This window comes from Bos indicus x Bos taurus, chromosome 6 (genome assembly GCF_003369695.1).
Source record: "Bos indicus x Bos taurus breed Angus x Brahman F1 hybrid chromosome 6, Bos_hybrid_MaternalHap_v2.0, whole genome shotgun sequence".
In the NCBI taxonomy this organism is placed as follows: Eukaryota; Metazoa; Chordata; class Mammalia; order Artiodactyla; family Bovidae; genus Bos; species Bos indicus x Bos taurus.
The window spans coordinates 59,708,890-59,732,698 of record NC_040081.1 but is presented as its reverse complement, the minus strand read 5'-3'; the positions used below and the strand labels follow the sequence as shown (position 1 = coordinate 59,732,698).

At 42.1% G+C, this 23,809-nt stretch overlaps 1 protein-coding gene across 6 annotated transcripts in view; it reads left to right on the top strand.

Annotated features, from left to right (window-relative positions):
• The first annotated feature begins 262 nt into the window (after nt 1-262).
• Nucleotides 263-23,809, top strand: part of RBM47 (RNA binding motif protein 47) — a 176,332-nt gene continuing 152,785 nt past the window's right edge. For 3 of the 6 annotated variants that reach the window (XM_027544329.1, XM_027544319.1, XM_027544322.1), the window contains exon 1: nt 1,321-1,822. The gene's annotated coding sequence lies outside the window, so the exon portion shown is untranslated. Of the gene's footprint in view, nt 371-521; nt 679-826; nt 1,212-1,317; nt 1,823-23,809 lie in introns of those variants that run through there. The other 3 variants (XM_027544321.1, XM_027544320.1, XM_027544331.1) reach the window with 3 other exon arrangements.

Genomic DNA, 23,809 nt, shown 5'->3' with positions numbered 1-23,809 from the left:
GAAAAAAGCTATAGTACAAATAATAATAATTTTAAAAAACAGTGGCATTAGTGGCAACTAACACAGTGTACCAAGCACTGTTCTAACCTTTTTGTATGTATTAACTCATTTAACCCGCAAATAAAAAAAAAGATTTTAACTATCTCTTCACTAAGCAGCCCAATGAGAAGTAGCACTTTTTTTTCCTCCCCTCAGTTGAATGACACTGCAACCCGAAATCACAACTCCGTTTTAGGTTCCTGGTGGTGCCTGCTTCCTCTTCTAGTTTGTTTAGTCACAGAATTCGATTCCTGTTGGCCGATTACGCGCCTGCAAACAGGCTTAGCGCTCTATTGAAATGCGTGAGGCTCCTTAACTCTTGTATAAACAGGTAATGCGAAGGGGTGGGGCACAGATTGCGGATTTCTTGGGGATGGGGCTGGGATGGGGGTTAGAACCGGCTCCCCAGAGGATCGGGCCGAGGTTAAGGGAGGGCTTGGCTGCTGTTTTAAAATGCAGTGTTTTTTTTGTACCCTTTCTAGAAACCAGCTGTAACTTTAGGTCACAGCGTATTAAAATGAGCCACTTCTGAACCAGCAGCGCCCAGGCCCCAGGCCCTGCTGTGAAGGCCCCGGCAAAGGTCAGGGCTTGGTCCGCGTGACGCTCCTTCCCGTGCCCGTCCGAGCTGTTCTGCCTCAGGTAAGGACACTCTCGGGAGGTCCCCCCCTTCCTCCAGGCCCGCCGCCGAGCTCGCTGTGATCCTACCTGGTTACACGACTTCTTTACTGGGCGGGGGGTGGGGTGGGGGGAGGACGGGGGTGGGGTGTACCGACCGGCTCGTGATTCAACAGCTGGTTCCTTATTCCTCAAACGTGGTTCTGCTTGGTTTCCCTCAACCGCCCAAAGCGGGGGGCCAGACGTCTGATTTCGGGCAGATGTCCTCAGGTGGAGCAGGTGCCACTGCTGGGGCTATTTCTTGGCTGTCTAAAATGGATGTGACTTTTTGAGCGGGGAGCGACAAGTCTGTGTGGTGAAGTCCCCACGTCTCTTCCCCATCAAGGCAGATTTGTTTTGTTTTGTTTTTATCCCCAACCTTCAGCAAAGGTATCTGCGCTCCTAAAACAACAGGAATGTTGCACTGGCCTTCAGCCAGCGGAGGCTCAGCGAGCAGGATAAAATTTCAGAGCAGATTTACGGGAAGTTGCCGGTGTTGGGAGTAAAAATCTGGTTTGGTGAGTTTAAGGGAAGGGAGTAGACGAGAGACAACCTTGCTACTGTGAGGCGAACGGCCTCGGATGGGGGAGGGCAGAAGCGGGAGGAGGGAACAGGGAAGAGCCGGAGCCGAGGCTCGAGCGCTCCCCGCGCGCAGCGCCGGACGCACGCAGGGCTCCCGGGGCCGCCGGTCTCCCCCGGGTGCGGGTCCGGCGCCGCTCTGCCAGGGGAACTCGCCGCGCTTTCGAATTCTCGCTCCCGCCAGGAATTTAGCCCCGAGAGAACTGCCTTCTGGTTATCGCGCCGGCTTCTCACTTTGGAATGTGCAGTTTGGGACAGTGAGAAGTTGGGGCTCGGGGAGTTGTCCTCGGAGAGAGTTTCTCTCCTGCGGGTTTCCAAGGTTAAGAGATTCTGATAAACTGGAATTCCCAGAGCCTGGGAGTGAAGCCTGAAACGATCTGTGGCTTTAAGCGGCGCGGTAGGGAGTCGCTGGACACTCCTTATTTTGGTTTTACATTAAAAAGAGGGAGGCCGAGAAGATGTTGTAGGTTACTTCCTAGCTGTGTCAGTCGCTACCGCGCTCTGAACGGTGTTAATTTCAGAAGTGGGCGACTGCAAATACATCACAAAGGTAAGGTCGTTTTTGGCAATCTTTTCTAACTACTGTCCCTTAATCTTACCTGTGGGTCCAGATTTTGAAATTTTGTTTTGCTCTCTTTCGACCTTATCTCCCCTTATTCTACCGTCCGCCTTCGGACTCTGGCATATTTAATGGGAAAGAAATAGTTTATAATAAGATTTTAAAAGCATCAGCTTCTGGAAAAGCAGAAAATTATATACAGTCAGCCCCATCGTTTCCTCTGGTGATGAAACCTCTTCCATACAATAAGCAATTTTCTCCCCCGCTCTTGAAAGCATATGATTGGGCTGTCCAGAGGCACAGGTGACTTTTTAGACTCAGATTATTAAAGTGTGATTGAGAAAACTTTTATGATAGGCATCTCACAGTGAGTGGTAAGGAGGGGAGGGTTACTGGGGGATGTGTGTTGGGGGAGGATATGAGGGGAATATCTTCTTGGAGTCATTTACCTCCCAAGGTAACACTGAGCACAGGCTTAGATGTTTAAAGTTAAAAATTCAATCTGTATAAAAGTCTAGGGCTGATGAACTATGACAGCTGACAAATCCGCCACTGGATATTTAAGAAATCAGATAAAATAAATGAAGTGGAATTTTTCAAATAGTGATTCATTTTTTATTAAGGTAAAAGTTCATCTACTCTTGGGTACTGTCCCAAAGCATTTGGGGATGTGTCTTCTTTCTTGCGGCTTATCTGAGATTGTGTCCTCGAGGTACTTTACTCATAGGCCATGCTGATTTTTGCCATGCTGATTTGTACTGTTACTGATGTAGCACATTCTAATGGCTCACCCAGTGTTCTTTAGTATGAATATAGATTAGAAATCTTGTTCTTTAAAACTTGTTATGGTAGAGTCACAAGAATTTTTTAGGGCAGAGAAAAGCATAAATGTGAAGAGGTTGCCACAGATTTAAGCACAGTTGCAATTTAGATCAAGTGCATTTGAGAGTTGTAGGTGCCTATTCTAAAAGTAAAAGGTTTTCAACAGCGTAAAACACAATCTCTAGACAAAGCCAAGTACCCAATCAAGGTGATGAGATAGCGTTTTGCAGGATTTTGTATTGCTGTTCAGCATGGCTCAGATGGTAGAGTCTGTCTGCAGTGCAGGAGACCCAGGTTCAATTACTGGGTCAGAAAGATCCCCTAGAGAAGAGAATGGCTACCCACTCCAGTACTCTTGCCTGGAGAATTCAGTGGTCAGAGGAGCCTGGATTATTAAACAATATTATTATTGTTTTTATAATAATTAAACAATAATTATTATTACAATAATATTATTATTAAACAATAATCCTTGTCAGATTGATGATCTGAAATCTTGGAGGGAAACAGAACTAACCCAGTCCAAAATGGAAACAGGAGGAAGGAAAGAAAGGAATTTGGGTTTTCATATCCTTTCTTGTCTACCTTACCCTTCACCTTGTTCTGATAAACCATTTTGGCCTCTTTGACTTAATTACTGCACAGAGGGAGAATGAGAAATCTGCCCAGTGTTATTATTTCAATATTTGTTAAAGGAAGAAATAAACTGACAAAAACCAAGCTCCTAAGTCTGACTCTGTCACGCTTCTTTACCTGACAAGGCTACACTTAAATTCATCTGCTCAAGAGTGTTTTGTGAACAGATGCCAAAAATGAATCAAGTTTTGAAGATTCTTCATCTTTTTCTTGGTTTTTGAGTTTTCAGAAGCTTGTAAGATTGAAAATTTGGCATCATCACTTTACTCCAATCTCTGTAGTTTTAATTGTCAGCGTATTTTTGATTCCCACCTGTGCTGCTGTACACTAAATTTTGCCCAAAACAGCTGGTGACACTGAGGATGAAATCAAGATAGAAAGCAAGGAAACTATGTGCTTCAGGACATGTGTCCTCATACTTGCTCTGACTGGTGTTTAGGATGACTCTCATTTTTTTTTCCCCCTCACATGATAAGAGCATTCAGATTAGACTGTTCTCTGATTTACTAGGAACAGAACCTGTTCTCAGTAATTTAAACAAAGATTAGAAGATTGAAGCCGATAAAATAATTTTCTTACAAAATGAACTTGCTTTCCAAATTCTACTCTTGATCTGACGATTAAAAAATCTATCACGTCCCAATTGATTGAGCTTTGACTGCTAGAGGGAAGTATTTGCCTGTTTCAGACAGGTTTCCACCTCTACATTTCAAGTCCCTTCTGATTTTTCAGCACTGGATACAGGAGTGCAAGTGGGGGGAGGGAGATCTCCTCAAAGTTGGCCTGAGGTTCAAGTGAAACTCTGATTTGGTTTTCCCAGAGGATGCATAATCCTAGAAAAAAACTTGCTCTGAAGAGGGCTTAAGTGTGGGATTCATACGACTTAGCTAAAGGATAGATTTTGTAAGAACCTAGGGTTTGTGTGCCAAACGTTTGTGAAGTTACATTGAATACATAAATACAGTTTAAAAAAATGTTTGTCAGAATGATTCCAAGTTAAAGATTATATTGGAACGCTTCAGCTATTGGCCCGATTAAAAGATGTATTTTTCCTCTTGGGAGCAGTCTCTGTGTCTTATGATGATGTTGATTTTCTGATTTAATATTGTGAGACGTGTATGTTAGTCCAGACAGCCACTTGCCAGGGTCATTGCCTCAAAGAACAACTAGAAAAGGATTGTCAATAATGGCAATGCAGGGATGACTTGGGTTATGAGATAGAAGGCTTTTAGAAACTCCCAAGAAGAATAGCATAGCAATGATAATATGCGATTGTTCAACTGCCACCTCAAGCTGTTAGAAACCTCTCATACTGGGATTTAGGGGGAAATGGCACCCTGCCACTTGTGTGTGGTCCTGAATCATCTTGTCAGTAAAAGACTCCTGGAATGGTCTGAGCTTGCGTTCTGATGGTTTCTGCCTCTTTATAGTTGCTTCTCCTTTTGCTCTGTCAGCATCTGTATGGGGAGAGGACTCAGAGGGAAAGGGTGTCTTTCCCTTCAAGTCAGTGTACCCCCCCTCTTTCCAGAACCTCTCTTTTTTCCCTGAGAAGTGGGCGAGGAAGGAATTTTCCAGCGGAAGTAGAAGGGTACAGAGTGTCTGGAGGAATAAATGGCCAGACACAAGTGAGCTCCAAACCCCTAAAATAATGTGGGATTTAATGCCCTCCAACTATTGCAGGTGAACTGGCAACTGGAGGAATCTGAGGCTCACCCCCCACCCCACTTTTGTAATTCAAATGCCCTAGTGCACTGCACTAGATGGCTCATTTGAATGAGTTCAAGATGTTGTCTCTAGGTACAGCCCAAAGTAAACTGATTACAAAAGACACAGGCCCTTCAACCACACTCCATTCTGGCTTTCATCTACTTTCTGCAGTGGTTTAAAGGACACCTGAAAAGAAAAAACAAAAACCCACAGCTTAGTTTATGTAACTTAGGTGTATAATATGAGCATTCTTTTTCACTGTGAATGTGGAGATTTTGTCATCTTAGGCAGTTAGTTTATGCCGAAGTGATTTGTGGGAGTGTTTAGATATAAACAGTTTATACATCTGTAAAATACAAAACAACAAAACTGAGACTATAGTAGAAATGCTTGACTGTAGTTTATAGTTTCTCTTTTCGGTAAACCCTACCGGGTTTTAAAGAGTGGGATCGTTTTAGAAATCAAAAGAACAATCTCTACCTTTCTGAAGGCCGCTTAAGAGAGATGACACCGGAAGACAAAGCGCTGGCATAGGCCTGAAAACGCTTTGTGATTTTGAGGAGATATCAGTCCTTTGGTCTCAGCAGATTCCCGGCAGTGCAAAAATGTATGCTTATATATTACAGCCATTTACATTAGTCAAGAAAACAATCGCTGGCCTCAAATCATGATATTTGTCTCTGGGAATATTATATGTTTGTAGCTCTTGACAACATAACGTCCCAGTGCCAAGACCATAGTTGGTGGGTGTATGTTGATGAAAGGGGATTTGCTGACAGTGTTTGCTTCCTGATTGTGCTTTGCTTTGGCTAATAGTCAATTTTGGTCATATTCCTTGAGTTTCCGGGGGAAAAAAACCAACCGGATTGTAGAAGCAATGGATAATCCACACGTGGACAAGCAAGGGTTAATTATACATACCAATGGGCAATGGGTGGATGTACAATGAATGTGGGGCATTGTGTAGCTGAAACAGAAACAAGACACCTCTACCTGACCAAGGAAATGCCAACCTATACAAATTATAATAAAAAGTATTCACCTTTCAGAGCACTGAGTCTTCACTCAATCATTTTTGTAAAGCATTATACATATCATGCCAAAAGAAAACAAAAGAAGTACTTAGGAAAGTGAGGAAGATTTTTTTTCAGGTGTTAATTTCTTACATCAGTTTGATTGCCATTCTGAAAATGTGTATTTGGGCCTTTTGAGGTCAGGTAAAATACTCATGTGTCCGAAAGTGGGGTTCCATGTCCATGATGATGATAGCACTGTGCCTTTTGAAAAGACGGCTTAAATAATATTTCTCTTTGTTTGCTGTCATTTATTTTCAAAAATAATAACATGGTTCTCGGTACACCAAGCCCTTGCCAAGATTAGGCCCATCTTCTTAGTAGCTATCTCAAGACAAAGTTGCCTTTGTGTAACTACAACTGGGAGAATTTGGTGACACGGAAAACTCAGTAGGGCACTGCAGCTTATTATCAACAGAAAATTCAATGGCCTGATGGGTTTTTTGTTGTTATTGTGGTTGTTTTTATTCTTCCAGCTAATAATCATGATATATTTCTATGTGCAGATGATTTTACTATTTTCCCAGGGAAGAATGCAGCGGTTGAGAATTTACCTTGGAATTTAGTTAGATTATAAAAGGCAAAAGCTGCAGCATGATGATGCAGAGAAGATCTCAGCTCCGTGGGCTAGTTTGTTCTCAGGGTGTGTGCTCAGTTGCTCAGTCGTGTCTGACTCTTTGTGACCCTATGGACCGTAGCCCACCATGATCCTTTGTCCATGGGATTCTCCAGGCAAGAATACTATAGTGAGTTGCCATGCCCTCCTCCAGGGGATATTCCTGACCCAGGGATCCAACTCAGATCTCCCTCATTGCAGGCAGATTCTTTACCATCTGAACCAAATTTGGTCATGTGTGGAGAAAAAGAAGGAGTGGTTAGCCCACATGAAAATGACAATCTGTGGGGAAAGGATGACCATTCACATTAAATTCAAACTCCATGGAGAAGTAGCTAAGAATACAGTCTACCTTGGTTCAAATCCTAGCTTGGCCACTTACAGACTACCTGATCTCTCCATGACTCAGTTTCCTCAGCTGTAAAATGCCTATCTCACAGAGTTGTTACAAGGATTAAATAAATCAATCTGTTTTATAAAGAGGGCTCAGAACAGTACCTGGCATGCAGTCAGTCTGATATGGTACATTGTTCACTTGTTATATATCATTTTAGGATTTCTTTCTGTGTTTGAATTCTTCTCATCTCACTACTCACTCCTTTTGTGACTTATTCTGGTGATGGTAATCTAGGATTCTCTTCTTAAGATCACTCCTTTTGACCAAATGCCATTGCCATTATAGGCAGGCACTATTTTTTGCAAGTTTCTTTTGATCTTTGTAACTTAGTTGTAGAAAGAAGCTAACTTAGAATCATTAACATGCCTTTTTCTTTCCTCTCTGTATATGATCATCAACTGTATGATGTTTTATCAGAAGCAAAAAGAATGATGCTATCATATCCGTTAAGTGAGAGACTGCCAAATGTTCTGCTGAAAACAGTATAGATCTGGAAATGGCTAATGCAAAGTAGAAATACTCTATGTGGAAGACCTTAATACAGCAAACTTAAGTAGTTCCTATTATGACTTCTGCTGGTTAGTGTTCACGGGTCATATTCATAATCAGAGTATGAGGCTTTCTCAGAACTGCCAGTGTCTTATCTGTGCACTTCTCATGGCATTTTATATCATTTGATACTTTTTGTACATATACTGTTTTCCCCTGCCAAACAGACATTAAGTTCTTTGGAGGCAGGATTTGTGTCTAAATAATATTTGCATCCCTCAATGTCCCTAGTTATAGTTAAGTGCTCAATGAATAAGAATTTCTTTGCCCAAATTCATTACCATCTAAAATGACAGCTTTTTTTTTTTTCATTTCATGGGCATGTATTATGAGTCATATTTATTTGGATGACCTCTATTTTTCCATAAGCGTTTTAGCAAAAATTGTTGGATAGAGAAAATATGATGGAGAAGTAGTGAACTCAGAAAGCAACCAGGATGGAAGCTATATCCACAGCCAAGCTTCTGAAAGCAGTCTGGATGGGGAAGGGAGGGGCTGAATTGTTGCACAACTTAGGTGCCCATCACACTGGCAAACACTTAAATGTTTGTACCTCTTTTTTTTTCTGCTCTTTAACAGACTTTAGAAGGCCCAGACTTGTTACTAGGTAACAATGAGAAGGGGAAAATGTATTTTCTCAAATTACAAGGAATTTATTAGATAATTATCAGGGAAAAGTGCATTTTCTCAAAATTAGGGAGAGTGAACAGAGATCCACTGAGGAAGAACAATATCGAGGGAGTGCACAGCTCTGTGAGCCCCGGTGGTTGGTGTTTCTGGTACGGCTGTTGGTGTACTCTCAGCTAAGCGGAAGGAGGGCAAGTGGTGAAGACTTGTGTTCCGAGAATTGCCTCCAGTGAAATCCTATTTGTAGGGCAAAGGGAATCCAATAACAAGCTAGCTGGTGCAAACAATAGTTTGTCCCAGGTACCTCCTTTGCTCTTTGCCCTATATTGTGGGTTGCAGGATCCACCTCAAGTTATTTGTAGATTCGCCAGTGTAAGCAGAAACTGCTTACTATTATGGAGCCCTGGAATTTGTGCCTTGTTTCTGCGTGGCTCCATATTCACAGTCACTCCCAGTGGCTGAGACCAACCCTGGGAAGGCAGGAATCTTCCCAGAGTGGGACCTAGGAGTCACTCCCCCAGTGGGAAGTGTATGAGCCACACAGACCCTGAACCAAATGGTGACACCTGTGTTCTCACACATCCTACTACGGTGTGAAGGGTCTTGTCCTTTCCCCATCGGCTAAAGTTAATCAATGAAATTGTCAGTGGAACGGCAGAATCTGCTTTTCTCTTCTCCTTGCTTCCACCTTTGCCCTGATCCCATATGCTTCGTATTTGACACAGTATCCAGAGTGACTCATAAAACAGTCAGATCATGTTATTTCCCTACTGAAAACTTTCCAGAGCTTCTCCATCTCCCTCAAAAGCCAACGAGGCACTGTATTTCTAGTCCCATTACCTTTTTTTCTTTTGGCCACACTGCAGAGCATGTGGGATCTTCTTTCCCTGACCAGGGACTGAACCCGTGCCTCTTGCATTGGAAGCATGGAGTCTTAACCACTGGAATGTCAGGAAAGTCTGCATTACCTCTTAAATCTCATCTCCTATCAGTCACCCCATTATCGCTTTGCTTTAGCCATAGTTTCATGCTTCCAGGCCTTTGCACTCACTATTCTCTCTCTCTGAACTGTCTTCCCCAAATACATCCAAGCTCTACTTTTCCACCTCTTCCATGTCTTTACTCTTCCTCCCTTTGTGGAAGGGCAGCAATTCCTCCTTCCTGTTGGCACTCTCTCTCCCTACCCTGCTCTATTTTTAATACTGTACTTTTTAGTATATTTTATGATTGTGTGGCTTACTGTTTGTCTGTTCTCTAGTAGAACATCTGTATCATTTATTAATGTTTGTCAAGCATCTTAGAACAGAATCTGCCACAGACTGTGTGCGTGCTCAGTTGTACCCGACTCTTTGCAACCGCATGGACTGTAGCCCGTCAAGTTCCTCTGGCCATGGGAGTATCCAGGCAAGAATACTAGAGTGGGTTGCCATTTCCTCCTCCAGGAGATCTTCCTGTCTCCTGCATCTCCTGCATTGGCAGGTGGATTCTTTGCCACTGAGTCACCTGGGAAGCCCCTGCCACAGAGTAGGTAATCCATAAATATTTGTCAAATAAGTGAATAAAGCACAGACTCTTACACAGCACAAGTACAATGGAAAGTGTAGTACTTACTCGTGTGTTCTACTCAAAATATAACTACAAGCACGTCTTTCTACATAAGCATGATTTTTTTTCCCCAGACCTCTCCTATTAAGCTACCATATCTTCTCTGGTTTCTCTGGTTTCATTATTTTCTGTGCCACCATGAGTCCTTGATGGAGGCAGTGACTAAGTAACAAGCAAGGCAGAGCTAAGTGTGGGAATGGTGCAATCATTTCAGCACTTCTGTTTCCAAATCATAGCCTAGTCTTTGGCAATCTTTTTTGATTTCCATCTAAATCATACAGCTCTGTTTTGAACCAGTCTTATGAATTGCTTGCCCTACAGATAATTACACTTAACTAACTCATGTTACTATTTTGGTTATCACTTTTTCTATTGTCATTTAATTATAATTAATGATTGCTCTGAAAGTAACTGTCAAGACAACTTGCACTTTTTTTTTTTTAGCTGTCTCTTCAGACCTTTGAGATTTTGCCAAATGTCAACTGTGGCTACAGGATTCCATCTCCATTCTTTTCTCAATTGCAGGGCTCAGTTAAGTATTTCCCCTTGACCTGGCATGAAATGAGTGCTAGTGTCGTTGTCTGAGTTGTTAATATCTCTGCAGAACCTTTTACAAAATTCTGGTCTTGCGTTTACTGAGTGGCACAACACTCTCCGATCTGTCATACTGGTTTGCTAGTCCCTGCCTTATTCCCTCCCTCTGCACGATTTTCCTTGGTTAAATAAAACTGCATTTCTTGGTGCTTGCAGATGCGGCTTCCTCTGTGTGTCCTCCTGTTAGTTTTAGATCTATAACTCTGTAAAGAACTTCCCCGATGGCTGGTGGGATCCTGTGGCTCCTGGGCTTGGGGACCCTAGAAGGGTTTTTGTTGTTGTTGTTGTGCCACGTGGCATGTGGGAGCTTAGTTTCTTGATCAGGGATTGAACCCATGTCCCCTGAATTGGAAGCGCAGTCTTATCTGCTGGATCACCAGGTTAGGTGCCTAGAAGTGGTCTTGAAGGTGAGTGTATACTCCTGGAAGGTTCTTTGCAGTTAAAAAACAGAAATTCCTTGGTGGTCTAGTGGTTAGGGTCCCAGTGCTTCCACTGCAGGGGGCCTGGATTCCATCCCTAATCAGGGAACTAAGATCCCACAAGCCGCATGGCACAACCAAAAACAAACAAACAAAAAAACAGTATGTAAATTCTGCTGAAGGTGCGTGAAGATCGTGGATTTAGTTATTTTTGACTGTTGTTGATCATGGCTTGTGGCTGATTTACAATTATCCGGATATTTTTCATTTCTAAGTTGATTTGGAAACTGTCATCATAATTGATAGTAAAATGGACAATGCAAGAAATTTTTAAAAACCCTGAATATACCTAATAATCAGCTAATATTTGTAGTACTTTCTGCAAATCATTGTGTTACTTATCATATGTACTGAATGGGACGTTAAGAATGAGTAGCATGTAAATGTTCAGTTAGATCTGTGTTTAAGAATATACTGGGCCTCTCTGGTGGCTCACATGGTAAAGAATCTGCCTGCAATGCAGGAGACCTGGGTTTGATCCCTGAATTGGGAAGATCCCCTGGAGAAGGGAATGGCTACTCTCTCCAGTATTCTTGCCTGGAGAAATCCATGGACAGAGGAGGCTAGTGGGTTACAGTCCATGGGGTCACAAAGAATTGGACATGACTGAGCAACTTTTTTTTTTTAAACAATATACTATGTAGGTGGAAGTGAAGTGAAGTGAAGTGAAGTCGCTCAGTCATGCCGTCTCTTTGCAACCCCATGGACAGTAGGCTGCACCAAGCTCCTCCATCCATGGGATTTTGTAGGTGGAGCTAGTGGTAATTCTTTATGAATTAGAAAAATTTATCAAAATATAGACCTAGTTAATGGGTATACTTGAGAAAAAAAAAGATGAATATGGAATACTTGGCAGGCAGATTCTTTACCACTGAGCCATCAGGGAAGCTGAATGTGGATTAAACGGGTTTAAAGCAGACTTTGAAAAAACCTATTTTCCTTATGTAGACACAGACTCAGCTGTTATTTATTGAGTAGCTGCTATGTGCCAGATGCCGGGTACTAGGTGTGCAGCGGAGAGCAAAAGTTCTCTGTCCTCTTGGGGCTTTCTTTAGGGGTGGAGATGGGGTTCAGTGCTCTGAAGGAACTGAGGGGTACTGGACAACAGAAGATGGGACTCTTAGCCGGAGTGGCCTGGGATGTGATGCCCCTGGGATGTGATGTGGTGCTGAAGGTATAGCATTTATGCAGTTCCTAAGGCTGGAGGAAGCTGGGCATGCTGAAGGACTTAAAAGGGGCCAGTGTTGCCCCCGTGTTGGGGGCAAGGAGCAGGGAGGCACAGGTAAGATTGTGGGACTAACTGAGTCCTAGAGCATGTGGCCCTTCAACCTCAGAAGAGTTTGTCACCCCCATTTCAATGGAAAGCCATGAAAAAAGGACTTACTTGTTAAATAATAACTCTTAGGTAAAGACTGAATTGGAGGGAGGCTGTCATGGCAGACAGATATGATTCCTTTTTGGAAGGGGGCAGTGGAAGTGGAGTCATGATGGTCAGCTGGGCGCCATTTCTTCTGTGCGCTCTCCTACCTGTTTTTACAGCCTCAGTTCAGCTGCAGTAGGGGTTTCGCCAGTGACTTGAAGAAATAGCAAGACTTACTGATGGCCTGGATGTAGGGGTGAGGGAAAGAATGAGGATTCTAGCTAAAGTTACTGGGTTTGATGTAAGGGACTGAAGGAGAACAGGTTCAAGGGGAGCTGGGGAAACCAGAAGCTCAGTTTGGGGAATGTTTACTGAGATGTCCGTTAAACACCCCAAGGAGATGTTTCCCTTTTGTATCCAGCACTTGTAGCAAGAGTGAGAGGCATTTATTTTAGACAACTATTTTGGATTTCATTATTTCTTTTTATCACTGTGTCCAAATTACCAAATATAGATAAAGTGTGTAACCTTTATATCACACATGACTAAACAGTATTCTAACAATAAATGAGCCTTCCACAGTGTATAAGACACTGTAATGTGGGCATGGGTTAGGGTGTGTTAATGTTGAAAAATTTTAAGTATAGTTTCAGCCATTAAGAATTATCTAATTCAAATTGATCCTATATATATTTAATATTTCAGTATTATATGTTTAATATTTGCATTATATAAACATATTGATATGCTGCTGCTGCTGCTACTGCTAAGTTACTTCAGTCATGTCCAACTCTGTGCGACCCTATGGACAGCAGCCCACCAGGCTCCTCTGTCCACGGGACAAGAATTCTCTAGGCAAGAATACTGGAGTGGGTTGCCATTTCCTCCTCCAATTGATATGCTGCTGCTGCTGCTGCTAAGTCGCTTCAGTCGTGTCTGACTCTTAGCGACCCCATGGACTGCAGCCTACCAGGCTCCTCTGTCCATGGGATTTTCCAGGCAAGAGTACTGGAGTGGGTTGCCATTGCTGATATGTTACTATATTATAAATATGAATATGCTAAGAATTAAATTAATATATTTAGTGTAGAAGATGTATTTACTATATATTGAATTTATATTAAATAGCATATTTAATCAGAGAAGGCAATGGCACCCCACTCCAGTACTATTGCCTGGAAAATGCCATGGACGGAGGACCCTGGTAGGCTGCAGTCCATGAGGTCGCTAAGAGTCGGACACGACTGAGCGACTTCACTTTCACTTTTCACTTTCATGCATTGGAGAAGGAAATGGCAACCCACTCCAGTGTTCTTGCCTGGAGAATCCCAGGGACGGGGGAGCCTGGTGGGCTGCCGTCTATGGGGTCACACAGAGTCGGACATGACTGAAGTGACTTAGCAGCAGCAGCAGCAGCAGCAGCAGCAACAGCATATTTAATATTGAAAAGTAAGTGTATATCATGCATGAACAAAGACTCATTCCATAGTATAAAAGATGAAAATATTACAACATGAAGTACAGTGGATTTCCTTGTGAGGTACAACCTCTTTTAGAGGCATGCAAATTCGTGCTGTAAATATTGGCACATACAAATGGATCCATTTAGGACATGCAAATGTATTTCTTGTCTCTTCCTTACCTAACCTGACGAGGGGTCTGTAGCACTTCTGCCTAGTAAGTGAGTGAAAACTGGAAGCCAACATGGACACACTTTAAACTACATTGTGAAAGGCTGATTTGCATCTCTAGCAAATCCATATTTTAAGCTTCTCGAGCAAGCGCTTGGGAATCTGATGACAAATAAGACATGAGGCTTTGGAGCTCGGAGGGCTGGAAGCTTTATCTGTACCACCACTGTAAGCCCTCCTCCCCTACCAGTGGTTCTTCTAAAAATAAGAAGATTGAGCTTATATTTCCAAATTTGTAGAAATAAAACTCTATTGTCTGAAGCAATAGAAAACTCTAGTCCAAAAAGTAATGTTTTAGAAAGTCATAAACCATTACATTTGGGTGGAGGTAGGAGAGGAGGTTACAATGGATAATGTTTTGCAATCACGGCTATAGAAACTGTCAACGGCTGCAGCTTTTCATTCTGGTTTGTCAACACCAGTGGTGCCCATGAGGTGTAATAAAATTTATTGTTGCTTAATTGGGACAAATGGTGTGGTTTTTGGTTTTGCATAAGATGGGTCACTGCTCAAAAGGATATGTAGTATCTGAAGATTTCACATTTATTTCAGTTTTGTTTTTAATAAGGAAAATACTTCGATGACAAATTATATATGTGTGTACCTACAGTAATCAATGATAGAAAAGGAGAGTCTTGTACTTGAGTAATTGCTTAACAGCTATCTGTAACTAAATATTTGAAGTTGAAAGTTAAAAACAGAAAATAATAATGGCTAACAATAATAGCTGACATTAAGGAGTGCCTACTGTAATGCCAGGCTTGACTTTATGTAATCAACAGAATCAACTGTAAGAATTAGGTCCTACTATTATCCTCATCTGGGCTTCCCTGGTGGCTCAGATGGTAAAGAATCTACCTGCAGTGTGAGAGATCTGGGTTCAATCCCTGGGTTGGGAAGATTCCCTGGAGGAGGGCATGGCAACCCACTCCAATATTCTTGCCTGGAGACTCCCCTGGACAGAGGAGCCTGGTAAGCTACAGTCCACGGGGTCACAAAGAGTTGGATATGACTGCATGACTAAGCACACATACATTATCCTCATCCAGCAGATATGGAAATGAAGGACTAACAGATCAAGCAGTGTGCCCAAGGTAAATAGTGGTCAGGATGTAGATTCTCATAAGGCTTCCTGAAGGAGGTTGGGTTTGGGAAAAATCCCTAGACCAGGTCCAGTCTTCTTACCAAGATCAGCCCTTGGTTAACAGACTAGGGACTTTGGACATGGCATTTTATTTTATTGGCTTTCAACTTCTTTGCCTTTAAAATTGGCTAGAAGGCAGGGGGGATTTGAGACATGTTTTGCACAGCCCCAAATTTCTCTTAAGTTTTTTTACTTTTATGGTTCAAATCTATAAAAGATCGCTATTCATAGGATTTCTGAAGAGAAGATCAAGATGGTGGGAGTAAATGAGGATGAGGGGTAGGGATGGTTTAGAAGGGCAGTCACCCTGACATTAAGTCACAGAAAGAAAACAGCTAGGTTATATGGCCTGTACAACAAATCTTACAAAGTTCTTAGAGGCTTGATTCTTCATATCTGAATCCCATTTGAGGAATTGAATATTACTGATATATATTCCCTGGTAGCTCAGCTGGTAAAGAATCCATCTGCAATGCAGGAGATTCCAGTTTGATTCCTGGGTCAGGAAGATCCTCTGGAGAAGGGATAGGCTACCTACTCCAGTATTCTTGGGCTCCTGGTGGTTCAGATGGTAAAGAATCCGCTTGTAATGCGGGAGACCTGGGTCCAATCCCTGGTTTGGGAAGATCCTCTGGAGGAGGGCATGGCAACCCACTCCAGCATTCTTGCCTGGAGAATCTCCATGGACAGAGGAGCCTGGCGGTCTACAGTTCATAGGGTCACAAAGAGTCAGACACAAGTGAGCAACTAAGTGGGCAAGGTGGTTCTAGACCAGTGGTTCTCCACTGCAGGAGACTGTTGTCCAGAGGACACTTGGCAAATGTCTGGAGACATTATTGGTTGCCACAGTCTGGGAGGGGCGGAACACTACTGGCATCTCTGGAAGAGGCCAAAGATGCGTCTAAACGTCCGAAGCGCACCGGAGAGCCCCTTACAATAAAGAATTATCTGACCCAAAAGTCAGTAGTGCCAAGATTTGGAAACCCTGTTCTAGGTGAGTCTTTACAACCATTACAGTCTGTACAACAAATAGTGTTCTTGCCTTTATTATTATTTTTTTAATTTTTATTTATTTATATTTATGGCTATGTTGGGTCTATGTTGCTGTGCAAGGGCTTTCTCGAGTTATGGCTTTCTCTAGTTACTCTAGTTGCAGCGTGCTGGGTTCTCCATGCAGTGGCTTCTCTTGTTGCAGAGCACAGGCTCTAGGCTCCCACGCTTCAGTAGCTGTGGCTCTCAGGCTCTAGAGCTTGGTGCCAGTAGTTGCGGTGTGTGAGTCGCCCCGAGGCACATGGGATTCTCTCAGACCAGGGATCGAACCCGTGTCCCCTGTATTGGCAGGCGGATTCTCTACCATTGGACCACCAGGGAAGTTCCTCATGTATTTTGCTGACATTTTCCTCTGAACAAACTTTTTGGTTAGTATGTGATGTCCTATAGATTTAGGGGAAAAGGATAAATGCATTTAGGTTTACAGTTGTTCCTGGCCGAAGGAAGCTTAGTTTTTAACTAGTTTCCATAAGAAATTAATTACAATCAAAGAACACCTTTTTGTGTTATGCTAAGTCAGGTCATTTAAGGTCCCAAAAGCTCTACAAATACCCTGTTAGATCAGAGCCTTTGTTCCTGCCTCTAGCAGACTTCGTAGGATATATTTTGTATAGTGTAATTCATGAATTTCTAATTACACTCTTTGAATGTCAGATTCAAACCCTAGATACCATTATCCAACACTCCACATATTATGGATTCATCATCAATGAATTCTCTCAAATTCCAGGGACTTTATCTCCATTTCCCTCCTTTTACCCTTAAGATCAACTGGCTCAACCATTCCCTTCTCCAAGGGATCTTCCTGACCCAGGGATCAAACCTAGGTCTCCTGTATTGCAGGCAGATTCTTTACCATCTGAGCCACCAGGGAAGCCCCTACAATTTACTATGTCTTGTTAAAGAAGTACTTACTTTTCTTCCCTCTAAAGCTAACTTTCAGGCTTCTCAAGGTAGCGGATTTACCTGCACGTGGCTCTCTTGACCCTTCATGCTTTTGACATGAGTCCTTTTCTTTCTCGGTCTTAATCTTTCTGTTCTGAAGAGGCTTGTGCCCTATCAGTTCAGTTCAGTTCAGTCTCTCAGTCGTATCCGACTCTTTGTGACCCCATGGACTGCAGCACGCCAGGCCTCCCTGTCCATCACCAACTCCCGGAGTTTACTCAAACTCATTCCATTGAGTCGGTGATGCCATCCAGCCATCTCATCTTCTGTCTTCCCCTTCTCCTCCCACCTTCAGTCTTTCCCAGCATCAGGGTCCTTTCAAATGAGTCAGTTCTTCACATCAGGTGGCCAGAGTATTGGAGTTTCAGCTTCAGCATCAATCCTTCCAATGAATATTCAGGACTGATTTCCTTTAGGATAGACTGGTTGGATCTCCTTGCAGTCCAAGGGACTCTCAAGAGTCTTTTCCAACACCACAGTTCAAAAGTGTCAATTCTTCCGCGCTTAGCTTTCTTTGTAGTCCGACTCTCACATCCATACATGACTACTGGGAAAATCATAGCTTTGACTAGACAGACCTTTGTTGGTACAGTAATGCTTCTTAATATGCTGTCTAGGTTGGTCATAACTTTTCTTCCAAGGAACAAGCATCTTTTAATTTCATGGCTGTAGTCATAATCTGCAGTGATTTTGGAGCCCCCCAAAATAAAGTATCTCACTGTTTCCATTGTTTTGCCATCTATTTGCCATGAAGTGATGTGACTGGATGCCGCGATCTTAGTTTTCTGAATGCTTGATTATTTTCATTGTTCCTCTCGTGGCACTGGAAATGTAGATATATACATCTATGATATTTTTGTTATGATGGAAAGTTGTCCCGATTAACCTAAGATGATCTGTGGTTTTGCCCAAGAATCAACGCTTTCAAGTTTGCTTCCAAAACTCTTCTTCAAAATTCTATGTGATTTGCTGGCCTTTCTAGTAGTAATAACTTCAGCCATTTATTCATGGAGTAAAAGGTTCTATGTCAGACATTGGAGATACAAAATGGATAAGAAATACTCTCAGTCCTCTCAGTCCTTTTATTGTTACTCATTTGGTTGTGCTGGATCTTAGTTGTTGCATTTGGGATCTTTCAGTCTTCACTGCAGTGTGCAGGATCTTTCAGCTGCAGTATGTGGGATCTAGTTCCCTGACCAGGGATCAAATCTGGTTCCCCCACTTTTGTGATAGAGGTATTTATTTATTCGTCCAGTGATTCACTGAAAACCATTTGTTTTGTGTACATTTATTGTGTCTATTATATTTGTGTCAAATACATTTATCTTCTAGAAATAAAAACAGATATGATTTAAAGGAGCTTATAGGCTAGTACAGACAGACTGACAACATTAAAAATGAGTGCCGTGAAATCTTCTAGATGCTGTTAGGGATCAGTAGCATCTGTTTAACCTGAGGAGGCGTATGCAGGGAAGAGGGAACCTTAGGAAACTCCTCTCCTCATAAACGTGAGACCTTTAATGTACTTAACATTTACATAGCGTGTGTTAAGTGCCTGCTCCTATCTTAAGCACTTTACAAAGATGAACTCATTTAATTCACATAAAAACACTATGAGGTACATACAAGTATTTTCTCCATTTTACACACTGGAAGACTGAGCTTCAGAGAGATCCAGTAACGTGGCTAGGGTTACATTGCTTGGTAAGGGCAGAACCAGATTTCAAAGCCTAGCAGTTTGGCTCTGAAATTAGCTGTGATTCCTTTGTTTTGTTTTGTTTTAGTTTATTTATTTTTAATCGAAGAATAATTGCTTTACAATTTTGTGTTGGTATATGCCATACTTCAACATGAATCAGCCACAGGTATACATATGTCCCCTCCCTCTTGAACCTTCCTCCCACTTCCCACCTCATTCCACCCCTCTAGGTAGATATGATTCTTGAGTCTTGAAAGAGACTTAGAGATATGAAAAACAGGTAGTTGCCAGTTGGAGGGAGAATCCCTAACCCCAGAAAGAGATGAAGCGGGAAGAAACTTTAGAAATAGAACTACATCTCATAGGCAAAACATGTAATTTATAGAAAATAAATAAAAATGGAAACTGAAAAAGAAGGAAAAATCACCTGGGTTCCTACTTGTCAAACTTTTTGTACCTTTGAATAATGTGCTTGTGCTTTTTCACTAGTTGTCCTTGAACCATAAATGAAAGTCTGTATTACTTTCCTTCATGTTAGCTCACTTAATCCCTGCACTGTCCCTGTAATTTCGGGGTCTCCATTTGACAGAGGTGGACACTGAGGCTCACACGAACAGTTCACATGGAACCCACAGTCTAACTCAGGCCTTCTAAATTGATCTTCTGGTTTTTTGTTTTTTTTTCTATTTCACACCTACCTTCTGAAACAAAGGTGGATATAAGAAGAGGTGTGAAAATGTATCCAAACACTGCAGATAATTCACATGTTTCATGTCATCTTGTTTTTTCAACTCAGCGATGACAGCGGGATTAGCAGACTAACTCTAAGGAATGTTCATGTAAGACACTCGACTTCATCACCGCTGTCCTGCTTGCAGGGTTTCTGCTACTTGTGTTTATTTCATAACATGGATTCACCCAGAGTGTGGCTTCCTTGCCAGGATCTTAGAATTGTACCTGCCTTTACTAACAGCGGCTTTGGCAGGTCAGTGGTTATCAGAGCAGAGATTGTCATTGCTCCAACAATCTCTAAGTTCAGGATTTGCATGTTTGCTGGGCACAAACAAGCCTAGTTGACAGGAGAGAAAAAGAAATCCAAGTCTAAGCTTGTTTCAATCTCGATGGCAGAAGAAAGGGCTTTTTATGCTGTTTTGTACACAGTCTTAATACTCAACAGGGGTTGGGCCCCCGCGTTGGGGCATAAGATCTTTGGTCACTGGGTTGGTACTTTAGAGCCTGGACACTTGGGGACATTAAGTATTCTCCAAGTCTGCTCTTCCCGCAAATGGTAAGGTTCTACTTACTCTATCAGCAGGCATGGACTGGAGCAACTAGTGGGTACTGGTCATTCTGATAAATTCTGAGGAGTTGTAGATGAATCACCTACCCTCCCTGCCTTTCAGGCTGCTTACACTCCAGTGGGGACAGCTGATGTCTTCCAGTTCAGTTCAGTCGCTCAGTTGTGTCCGACTCTTTGCAACCCCATGGACTGCAGCACACTAGGCCTCCCTGTCTGTCACCAGCTCCCACAGCTTGCTCAAACTCATGTCCATTGAGTCGGTGATGCCATCCAATCATCTCATCCTCTGTGGTCCCCTTCTCCTCCTGCCTTCAGTCTTTCCCAGCATCAGGGTCTTTTCCACGACCTCTCCCAACTTACTATAATATAACAGGGCACACGGTCTGGACAAGAGCTCCAGAGGAGGGGGTGCTCAGAAAGAAACAGGGTCTTTTACCTGAATTTTTTAAAAAATATTTTCTTTTTATTTATTTATTTTGCTGTACCGGGCCTTAGCTGCAGCAGGCGGGATCTTTAGTTGTGGCATGCAAACTCCCAGTTGTGGCATATGGGATCTAGTTCCCCAATCATGGATGGAACCCAGGCCCCATTGGGAATCTTAGTCTGTGGACTACCAGGCAGATACCTTAGCTGAATTTTGTAGTTGTTTTTGGAGATGTGATTCACATACCATAAATGTCACCATTTTTTTTAAAGATATTTTTAACACAGACCATTTTAAAAGTCTATTGAATTTGTCACAACATTGCTTTTTTTTTATATATTGGTTTTTTGGCCATGAAGCATGTAAAATCTTAGCTCCCCGCCCAGGATCAAACCTATACCCACTGTACTGGAACGCAAAGTCTCTACCACTGGACTGCCAGGGAAGTCCCTAAATGTCACCATTTTTAAAGTGTTAGATTCAGTGGTTTTTAGTGTATTTCACAAAGTTGTGCAATCTAATCCCACCATCTAATTCCAGAACATTCTCATTATCCAAAAAAGAAATCCTGTGCCTCTCAAGTAGTCATTCCTTGTTTCCCTTTCCCCCACACACTGTCAACCACTAATCTACCTTCTGTCTTCCACGTATTTACCTGTTCTGGACATTTCATATAAACAGAATTATATAATATGTGACCTTTGTGTCTGGCTTGTTTCACTTAGCCTGTATGTTTTCAAGGTTCATCTATGTTGTAGCATATATCAATGTTTCATTCCTTTTTATAACTGAAAATATTCCATTGTATTAACATATTTTGTTTATCCATTCATCAGTTGATGGACATTTGGTTTCAGCTGAAGTTTGAATAAATGGACAAGGGTTTGCAAGGCATAGAAAGGAGGGTGTATTTTATGGCAGATAAAACCCATCATATAAATTAACACATATGTATGTGCTGTAGTACCCGTTGAATGCCAGGCACATTTCACATCCTCATTACAACCCAGTGAGGTGGCAAATAAAGCAGAAATACAGTTTGCCCAGGTTACCAGCCTGCTGTCAGCCAGGTTACCAGGTAGAGAGCTGGGGACCAAATCCAGGCAGCCAGGCTTTGGAGTTCACTGTTCAACCACCTAGATATGCTGTGAAGCTAGGGTCGTTGGACAAGACAAGCCTGTTCTGAAGAACTGTCTATGGCAAGAGGGATGCAGGAGAGTGAGATAAATGAGGCCAGAGACTGAGTATCCTGTACTCAACAATTGTCTTTGTGAAAGACACATCTGACTGCATCATTCCCCTATTTTAAAACTGCCTCTAGTTCTATGTTAGTTTCCCAATGCCAGTCATTGCTTACTGCCTTTATAATTTTCCCCATATGTTTTACCCGTATAAGTGTTTAATTTTTTCTTTAAATCAGCTCACTTTTGTTTTTGCTTAGGCACATTTATTTAAAGTGGAACTTTATCTCCCTACATTAACCGGAAAACTAGTATTTTTCTAATGCACGTTTAAATTCACCAAACCATTAGATTGAAGTGCCTCCACTTATTACCACCTAAAAGCAGCTTGCACACCAGTAGGATGTGTCATATTTATTGAGAAATTGAGGCTTGCAGGGTAAGGTTTGGACACTGTATAGGCCCTTCAGAACCCTGCTCCAGTCCATGCTCCAGCCGCATGTGTGCCTTGTTACCACAGTACCCCGTGGAGTTGTCACATCAAACATGCTTCCCTTCTCCTTGAACTCATGCTTTTTCATTACAATTTGTTGTTCTTTTGACTGTCTTTCCTCTTCTCTCTCCATTCTTTCTTATCACCAGCTCATAAAATTCCTCCCTTCTTAAGTCTTCCCATATCCTCTGGGTTCTCCAGAACTTGGCTCTAATATGTCTTACTTTGCTGTTACTTTTTTAGTGTGTCCCTGTCAGATTTGAGGTGCTTCAAGGCTGGGAACTTTACTTGTTAAATGAGTAAATGATTGATGAAGGCCAAAGAGGAAAGACCTTGATTGTGACAGTGTTATGAATGACATTTCCAAATCACAGAATGTTTTGAAACAAACATGATCGATTCAGTTTTTAACAAAACTAAGTGGGGCTTGTTGTATGAGATCAAATGAAAGAGTGAGATCCTGGAAGCAGGGAGAGGAGATATAAAATAAGCACTGATTAAAATGCCAGGTGCCTAAAAGAGGACCCACTAAACCTGAAAGTATCTATGCTTTATGAGCCAGCAGTTTCACTCCCAGGTATGTTCCCAGCAGAAATCTGTTACATATGTTCACCAAAAGGTAAGTTTCACAATGCCCTTAGAAGCATCATTAAAAATATCCCCAAACTGGAAGCAGCCGAGATATCCATCAATAGTGGAATGAATTTTTAAAAAATAGAGTACTATATACAGTGAGAATGAGCAGCTATTACTGCATGTAAAAATGTGTTCACAGTTCACAAACCTGATTTTTAGTGAAAGAACCCTGGCTTCATAAAATATATGAGTCCCTTTTACCTAAAGTTCAAAAAGAGACATGTCTATGAATTAGAAGTCAGGATAGCTGTCAGCCTTGGCTGAATGATGACTAGAAGGGGACGTAAGAGGGACCTCTAGGGTTCTGGTGACACGTGTTCGGTTTGTGAAATTCATTGAGAAATACTCTTTTAATCTGTGCATTTTCTGTACATATGAAATGCTTCAATAAAGTTTATATTTTAAAACATACGAAGAAAATAAAAGCAATTAACAAAAAGCATTTTTAATTTTTTAAATTATTTTTGGCTGTGCTGGGTTTTCGTTGATGCACGGGCTTTTTTCTAGAGGCGAAGAGTGGGGACGACTCTTCATTGCAGTGTGCGGGCTTATTGCAGTAGCTTCTCTTGTTGCAGAGCACAAACTCTACCACGTGGGTTTCGGTAGCTGTGGCTTGTGGGCTCAGTGGTTGTGGTTCCTGGGCTCTAGAACACAGGCTCAGTAGTTGTGGTGCACAGGCTTAGTTGCTCTGAGGCGTGTGGGATCTTCCCAGATCAGGGATCGAACTCATGTCTCCTGCATTGGCAGGCTGATTCTTTATCACTGAGCCACCAAGGAAGCCCCCAAAGAGAAATTTTTAAATTAAAACATCTTGTTCCAGAAAGAAATAAACAGCAAACTATGAAAACTAAGAAGAGAAACTAATGGTGAATCTAAGACCCTGAGCTGCTTCTCTCCATTTTCATTTGGCTTCATTGTCTTGGAATTTATTACCTGCCATGATTTTGCTG